This window comes from Somniosus microcephalus, chromosome 1 (genome assembly GCF_052327205.1).
Source record: "Somniosus microcephalus isolate GS21.2 chromosome 1, FLI_Smic_1.0, whole genome shotgun sequence".
Classification (NCBI taxonomy): domain Eukaryota; kingdom Metazoa; phylum Chordata; class Chondrichthyes; order Squaliformes; family Somniosidae; genus Somniosus; species Somniosus microcephalus.
In genome coordinates this window covers 416915407-416924824 of record NC_140987.1, presented here as the reverse complement: position 1 = coordinate 416924824, position 9418 = coordinate 416915407, and positions in this window count along the sequence as shown.

Genomic DNA, 9418 nt, shown 5'->3' with positions numbered 1-9418 from the left:
TGGACTGTGGGCGGTCCACCACACCGTCATGGGGATAGTTATAAGAATGCCGGTCATGGGCGGGATGGCCCGACCCACACCGGTATACAGGGTGGAGAACATTGGAATCATTCAAGGGGGTGCACACATTCGTTTTGCAGCGGTCCCGCCCTATGTCATAAAGTGGGAGCACACTATGATGGGTACTGACCTCTCGGGGTGCCATAGCCGGGGAGCACACATCATCCTGTGTCCCCAGCACGTGAATGCCTATTCGAAACCACAATGCGGGTTCAGAGCTGCTGACGTGAAACCTATAAATTGTACCATGGAAGCCATGGCACAAGGCCATGTTCCCCCACAGGTAGCATATATAGGAGGTGGGACATATTGCATCACCACATGAGCGTCTCACTACCAGCACGGACAGCACAGCTGGTGCGCGGTGAGTGACAGCAGTTTCTGCTTCAAACCCGAGGCAGAAGTTCAAGGGGCACAGGTATGAATTGTCACCATTCCTGAACCGTCCACTGTTCACCTCACTGTGGAGGAGAATTTCACTCACCTCCAGAAATATGTCACCCATTTCGGTTACCCGATTCCCCCTCTCCCAGAGCACCTTACCAAATTATTAAAAGCCGTCCTAGTATCGCAAAAGCACTTCTACACTTTGGAACAGAAGACTGTACAGATAGGGGCCGACATTTTAGATATCACGACCCCACCCTGGTGGGACGTTTTTGAGAGTATAGAGGTCCCCTCCTGGATTCGAATGGCGTCCCACATCTTAGTAGTCTGCCAGCTAGGGATCATCCTCTACCTGGTCTGTGTCCAGTGTAGGAGAAAGGGTCCCGGGGTAGAATTTAAAGTAAAAGGGTTGTGGAAGGACCAGTATGACCGGGTGGAAGAAGAAACGCCCATGTGAGCTTTGTGTATTATCACTGCCGAATGATGACAGATCCGTTTGTTATTTTAATAAAGCTCGTTTTGCTTTTGCTTGTTATTTTTAATAAATATGTTTTTTTTTTGGCCTGATGTTTATTTTTATTAAAGGTTGTGTGTTGAAATGAAGTTCTACGATGTCCCAAGCAGTGCAGGGGTGTTGGACCCCCTCCGTGCTTGGATGATTGTAACAGATAGTAATTTGTTTCTATCGATAGATGCCTGTCGTGCACTGTAGTTTTCTCTAAGTAAGGGGAATGTATGTGTCAAGGGATCGTGGATAGATAAATATAGGGGAAGGTTGTTTGTGGGGGGTCAGAAATTTGCTCACCTTGATTGAATACTTCAAGCAAGTTTCAGTATCCTAGGGGGGACTGAAAGGATTCGCAAATTTCATGTCTCCCCTGAAGATTTACTTCTGGCTTATTGGAGAAACCCTGGCTGGACTGAGTTTAAAATCCAGGGCTCCAGGGCCCAACAAGATGGCTACGGTCAACCTCATGGCCAAGGCCTGCAAAGTTCAGGTTTGGACTGACCAAGAAGGAATGTTCCAGAAATTAGAAGGCAGGCAGGCCTTCTGCATTTATGTATGAGAAGCAAACAGTGGCATTCGGGCCTCTGATTAAAACCCATCAAGGCCATTTGCACAGATAATCAACGGGTAATAGCTGCATTCAGACCTTCGTTAGCTGACTTCAGCACTGTTTAGAAACGATCAACGGGGCATTAAAACTGGAATGGCCCCATCACAAGACCAGTTACACAAAGGAAAACACTTATGGGACGTTTAAAAAACGATTAACCGGCCATCCAGGTCGATGGGCCCAGAACGGTTTCCTTTGTATAGACTTCAACACGTCCAGGTCAGACAAAGAAACAAGCTGATCTGGCGAGTGATAAGGGCTCCCAGAAAGGGGTATAAGTAGTCCCTTGGGAAGCCATCTCTCTCTCTCGCCTGGACTCCGGTGCCCTGCCTTACCATCAAGAAGATCGACGACAAAGAGCCTGTCCAAGGGAAGCAGGATACCCTCAGTTACATTTTAAATCACTGGGGTATCTCTGCTCTGGGCGGTGAAAACCCTAAAGACATCGGCAGGCAACAGGGCACGGAGCAGGTGTTCTAACATCCGAGACTGGTGAGCATAAACTTTCTGGCCCATCGCAAGACAACTTAGATAGATGTAAAGGGTGGGAGTTAAGGGGATTGCTAAAATTGTCATTTTAGACATTTTCCCTCGATGTGTCCATTTCTCCTCCCCTGCTAAGTGTAATTGTGTTACATACATAGTGATTTTCTCTGTATAGTGTTTATTTTCTCTATTTTTTTAATAAACATTGGTTTTCTTTGCACCAAACCACTGGTCTCGTTTTGTTTATATCGCTGCTCGTAATAAGTCCGGTGGTCAGAACCAGAGGGGAAGCGATTCGAACCGCACGGGGCTGGAGGAGCTCAGATACACCGGCCTGCCAGACACAAACCCCAAACCAAAACCCCCTACAGGGCCTAAAATCATGGTTCATGGATTAATGACAAGTGTGGCCAAAACATCTTGGGTCTCCTTGCACCTGCATTCTGCATTTCCTGACTCCTCGCAAACTCCTCTCCCTCATCTAAATCATGCAGCGCATTAGGAACCCTCAAAGGATTCCCATCCACACCAGTTTGTGTGAATTAAATAGTTGCAGCAACCAAGAACAACGATGGAAAGTATTTGAGGAAAACTTCAAAAGTGCAGAAAATGGCAGACTGCACAGCAAAACCAACTAATGCATTGAGCAAAATGTAATTAAAACAAACAAAAAAACAATACTTTTCCCAGCAATTGAAGCTGCCATCTCCCTTTAAGAAGCCTGGTGAGCAGGCCAGGTCCTGGGACCCAATGCACCCATTTTTTATGGATAAGGCTCTGGGCAAAACCCATTTTAAAGCAGCAAGAGTCAGTGTGAGGCTAGTTTTAAATAATTATTCATGTGAAATGAGGCCTGGACATGCTAATAGCAAGGTCTCAGTTTTATGCATCAAATTAGCTGTGCAAAAATGTGGTACAGAGTGAATTGGGTGAATGTCTATTTCCCCAACTTCCACCGGCGATTTCAGAAAATCAGCCCTTATGTGTTTCTGCTAAATGGAACTTCTTATGGGAGATCAGTGACTACATTATTATACAAATACGGTTTTGAATTCTTCGTGACTTTCTTATTCGTCTGTCTGTTTTGATCCCTGTGAATGTTATATGCTGTTCTTGTTCCTGTTTATGGAAAGCCTTATTATCTTCTATAGAAAAATAAAGAAGGGAGATATAAAATATTCCTTGTAGTTTCGCCATCCCCCAGCCCCCAAATCCACCCTGAATGGGGAAAAGCACTGTTCAGTGTGGAAAATCACAATTTGATTTCCAGTTTGTACTGAATTCATTGATCTCAATTGAGGTATTACAATTGGTCTCAGTGCTCCTGGTCTAAGAAGGAAAATAAATTCAGCTGAGTTCCTGTTCCTCAATGCTTTTCTCTGCTGGAAAGTGGTAGGAAGTTATTTTGACTTTGGGTCATAATGATAGTGAAGTCAGTGGAAATTAAAATCGGGAGATGTATAATGTGCGGCTGAATCGATAGCGCCCATTTTACACTATCACCTGAAGTTAAAATGACTCCCCACTCCCGTTGTGTATGGAAGTTGGGTGAGAACTGAAATGGGTTTGCCCGTGATACCCTCCACAATCAAATGACCTGTCACCACTTCTTCTCTTCTTCCATTTGGTAGGCTGGGGCACTGAAACTTCAACCATGGTGTTCACTGTTTTCTTTTTTTTTGCAATTGAGGGAATTATTCCATCTGGGGAAAGCTGTTTACCTCGTCCGTAGGGAACATAATGAAGATGTTGCCCATTGCAAACATTGCATTTGTCACTTGCTTGATATTTGTGTGTACTGCAGACTGCTTGAAGTGCGAGATGTAGCAAGTGGCTTGGAAGAATCCAATAGTAGAATTCAGAGCTTCATGCTTTGCTGACCTTCACTTCCATGACAAGAGCAGTCTCTGTTTCAGATGCTGTTGGCAGGTCATCCTGTAACAAATAGCATAATTCTGTGATAAACCGTCTTGTAAAGTAGAGGCAGTAAACAGCCGTTGTGTGGAGGGGCCTAAAATCATGGTTCATTGTCTAGTGCACCTGCATTTCCTGACTCCTCACAAACTCCTCTCCCTCATCTAAATCATACAGCGCATTAGGAACCCTCAAAGGATTCCCATCCACACTAGTTTGTGTGAATTAAATGGTTGCAGCAACCAAGAACAATGATGGAAAGTATTTGAGGAAAACTTCAAAAGTGCAGAAAATGGCAGACTGCACAGCAAAACCAACTAATGCATCGAGCAAAATGTAATTAAAACAAACAAAAAAAACAATACTTTTACCAGCAATTGAAGCTGCCATCTCACTTTAAGAAGCCTGGTGAGCAGGCCAGGTCCTGGGACCCAATGCACCCATTTTTTATGGATAAGACTCTGGGCAAAACCCATTTTAAAGCAGCAAGATTCAGTGTGAGGCTAGTTTTAAATCATTATTCACGTGAAATGAGGCCTCGACAAGCTAATAGCAAGGTCTCAGTTTTATGCATCAAATTAGCTGTGCAAAAAATGTGGTACAGAGTGAATTGGGTGAATGTCCATTTCCCCAACTTCCACCGGCGATTTCAAAAAATCAGCCCTTATGTGTTTCTGCTAAATGGAACTTCCTATGGGAGATCAGTGACTACATTATTATACAAATACGGTTTTGAATTCTTCGTGACTTTCTTATTCGTCTGTCTGTTTTGATCCCTGTGAATGTTATATGCTGTTCTTGTTCCTGTTTATGGAAAGCCTTATTATCTTCTACAGAAAAATAAAGAAGGGAGATATAAAATATTCCTTGTAGTTTCGCCATCCCCCAGCCCCCGAATCCACCCCGAATGGGGAAAAGCACTGTTCAGTGTGGAAAATCACAATTTGATTTCCAGTTTGTACTGAATTCATTGATCTCAGTTGAGGTGTTACAATTGGCCTCAGTGCTTCTGGTCTAAGGAGGAAAATAAATTCAGCTGAGTTCCTGTTCCTCAATGCTTTTCTCTGCTGGAAAGTGGTAGGAAGTTATTTTGACTTTGTGTCATAATGATAGTGAAGTCAGTGGAAATTAAAATCGGGAGATGTATAACGTGCGGCTGAATCGATAGCGCTCATTTTACACTATCACCTGAAGTTAAAATGACCCCCCACCCCCGTTGTGTGTGGAAATTGGGTGAGAACTGGAATGGGTTTGCCCGTGATACCCTCCACAATCAAATGACCTGCCAGCACTCACTCTCTCTTCCTTTTGGTAGGCTGGGGCACTGAAACTTCAACCATGGTGCTCACTGTTTTCTTTTTTTTGTGCTGGGGATTTCATGACAAACAGTGGCAGATGACCAGCTCTGCTTCTGCACCGTACAATTACAGCAGAAGTGATATTTGGCCAGAAACTGCTGCTGGGCTTTATTTTACCAAATGACAGGGGAATATCATTGCTTGTAATGCAACACAAGAGAGCATTTTACACTTTATTAAAAGTAGTTTTCTATGTAACTGGTAAAAGGTCCATAAAAAGCTCCTGTCATGACTTTAATACACTGGCAGGTACATGGTTATGAATCAAAAGGGTAGAACTTCAATCACTTCATGTGCTACCACAGTTCTCCTTTGTGGTTATTACCCTATTTATGTTAACATAACATTATGTACAACTAGTGTACATGGGAATGTAATTTAAAAACATAGAAGTATTAGGAACAGGGGTAGGCCATTCAGCCCCTTGGGCCTGCTCCGCCATTCAGTTAGATCATGGTTGATCTGCACCTCGACTCCATTTTCCCAGCAATGCTCCATATCCCTTGATACCCTTACTTAACAAAAATCTAGCTATCTCAGTCTTGAAAGCTCCAGTTGTCCCAGCATCCACAATCTTTTGGGGGAGAGAGTTTGAAATTTCTGCTACCCTTTGTGTGATAAAGTGCTTCCTGATTTCACTGCTGAATGTCCTAGATCTAATTTTAAGATTTTGTCCCCTTGGTCTTGTGTAGATTTTTTTTAAAAACCTGTCAAAATGCTGAAAGCCTGTTTGGCCCAATAGCAAGGGCATGAAACGGTTAAACTTCGAGGCACAGAAAAGGTGCCAGTCATCAAAGTCTGCAGTTCTTGGAGAACACATTGATACTGGACAACGATTAACTCTGAAAAGAACATTGACACTGAACTGTGAGGCCTTGAATCATGATTGGCTTCGATGGGAAAAATTAACACCTGGACAATGCTCTAAGTTTAACTGAAACAATGGGGGTCACGATCGACTTTCTGACATGAATGGAAGATACACAAGTCCCGAGCAGACAATCAGCCAACCGCCCATCAACAGTAATAGAAATCACATTGAATATGCGTTACAGAAAGCGGGAGAGGAGATAAGGAGTTATCTTCGATCTCACAACTCTGTACACCTCCAGTGATTGAATTACAGGTTGATGAGGTGTGAATGTCGGACAGTTCAGCAAACTGACAACCAAAACTGGTTGGGGGAGGCCCAGCATGGGGCCAGGTGACTAAAAGAACTATAAGAAGGAACCACACCACAGCTCTCTCTCTCTCTCGCTCGGAAGTTCTCTCTTTCGCTCGGAAGCTCTCTCTGGGAAGCTCTCTTTCGCTCGGAAGCTCTCTCTGGGAAGCTCTCTCTCTCTCGGAAGCTAGCTCTGACTACAGCAACTTCCAGGTGTAAGAAGGAAGGGAAGACAGTCATCTCCAGCTCCTAGCCTGCAATCGACGTCAGCCACGACCAGCCAGACGGGTGATTGTAAGTATCAGTTGACTCTGCAAGGGGTTTGCGCTGTGTAGGCAGCTGCAGTCAGATAAAGGAGGACAGGGACAGGTCATCTCCCATCCAGGCCTACAATCCACAATGGTAACGACCAGCCGTATGGGTGATTGTAAGTTTCAGCCAAATCTCAACAGGTTTTTGTCTGTGTTTTGTTGGTTTTAATAAACTAACAGTTTTGGGTTGAACCTAAACCTTTGTGTCGTCTACCATTTTGTTCCTGTAAAACCCAGAGGTAAAGAACCCTTGTAGGGACAATGAAACCAAACACCTTACATATCTTGGCGACCGGCAGCAGGACTCTTGAGGTGTGGAGCAAAATAAAGCACAAAGTAAGGGCAAGAAACCCTAGGGAGGCTAAGGTACTCTCAGGGAGGCTACGGCAGTCTCAGGCTGGCTAAGGTAACCAAAGTAAACATTTCTGAGCCGGGGCAAAAGAAATGATGTACTCTCCACAGGAGAAAGCGGCAGAGTGGGCAGTTAGAAGTAGCCGTAGGAAGTTTATGGAGGCTAAGGTAGCCTTGTATATATGTAGCAAGTTAGACATTTTTGAGCCAAGGGCACGAGAAATGTAACACTCTGAGGATCCGCAGGAAAAAGCTAGTGTTAACCATAAAAGAACGAGGGAGAAGGCGATTTGGCTACTGTGTCTACAGAAGCAAAGCTTGATTCTCAGGGAAAAGGTGAAACAGCTGGAAGATGAGAAAAGGGAACTAGAAACCAAGGCAAGCAATAAGGACGCCATCATAGAGCGACTGACGAAAGATTTAAGTGAGGAAAGGCAGGAGAGAAAGATTAAGGAGGTAAGGGCACAGAACAATCTCGAATACATACAGTGTCAGGTGACAGAGGGTAAGAGGCAGTGCCAGAATCACTGCGAACAAAGGGAAAGGAATCTAGAAAGAGCCGAAGAGGCGGAGGAGCGATTGAAAGATATCAAGGTAGCGTATAGAGTAGCCCGAACTCCGGGTTATGAGGGGGCAGATCACGGGCTGTGTAATGAAAAGATCCGTAAGTTGACCTTAAAACTATCCGGGGCCAGAGGGATGGTTCGTCTCACGGTGCCTGGAGAAGTTGGGAAGACTGGGATATGGAGGGTAAAGAATCAGATGATGGGCCCCGTATAGCGAGCATCGGCCGGCTCCCAAAGCACCGGGACCACTGTGTCCCCTACGACAGCAGAAGTTCAGTCCGCGACCAATGTGCGGTGGCCTGGCGCTGTTGCACAGCGATTATGTGCTCCCATTTACGCCACTTCAGCTACAGGAAATGCTGATGAGTGTGGCTAAATTAAAGCAGAGAGGGGACGCCTCCGTTCATTTCACCAATGTAGAGCAGGTAGGGGGCATTAATAACTGCAACGAGGAGGAGATGAGGAAGTTGATACTATTCTCCCTAGATGGGAAGCTATATCAGAGTTTGTTGGCAGCCACCAAGGTAGGGGGAGGAACCATGCACGGCTTAAAAGATGAGATCTTGGTCGCACTAGGGCACAGCCAAGGTAGTCCGTTCTTGCAGTTAGAGCAGACGAGGCAGCAGGCAGGCGAGTCACCAGAAACGTTTGCAGGTAGATTGTGGCCGACTTACGTGAGGGCCACTGGAGGAGATCTAGTATGCGCAGACTTAAGAGGAACTCCCAGAAATCATTGGCTGAGGACTGTAGTGTCCAACAGTTTGCCGCGAATCAGGGCAAAGGCTGAGTCATGGTTTGACTCAGAGAACCTCCACAATATGGAGGTGGGTGTGCTGAGGAAGCTGACTCTAGCTTTCAAGTCAGGACATGGGGAAGAGGAGAAACACAGGGGGAAGGTGCACGAAGTGAAAGGGAATGTGAGGAGTAAAAGGGAATGGAGATAAGAGGGAAGTAATGCGGTTAGATCCCAGGCATGTTTTAACTGTGGGAAGTTGGGACACTGGAGTAAGGAGTGTAAGCTTCCGAAAGGGGGGAAACCAGGGCACGAGGGTCCCGAGGTAGAGACAAACCAAGGGAAGGTAGAAGACGACACAGTAAAAATCCTAGTGGCCGCATTACAGCAGGTTATGGGCAAGGATAAAGGGAAACTGGATGCTGCTGTGGGTGACAGGGGACCCAGCGCGTCTGCACCCCCACTGTGATGGGGCCGTGCCCAGCCCGAGTACCTGTGTCCGCTCATCTACAATGAGTGGGGCAGACCATGTGTAGATGTGAAAGTGGAGACCGTTAGGGGAAGGTATTTGGTAGATACAGGAGCCACAAGCACGGTGGTCCACTCACTGAATCCGACCACTTCCCCATGGTCGAGTGGGGTCCCATTTACACTAGCAGGTTTCATGGGTAATGAACAGGCTGGGGCGGTATTGAAACCCTTAACGATAGAATTAGGACCCAATGTAACGAAATGGGAATGCATTCAGACGGGTAGCCATTGGTGACGGCCCTGCTGTTAGAAGTCATTCTGAACATCACGGGTAGTAACCAGCAGGATTACTACATCCAAAAGGTTAAAGCGCATTCCAAGACAGCGCCTAAGTGGAAAGGGAATCAGAAGGCTAATGTACTGGCCAAAATGGGGCAGGGGGATACCTTGGGACCTGTACCGATCCGGACAGATCATGGCTGTAAAGGGAAAAGAGGGACC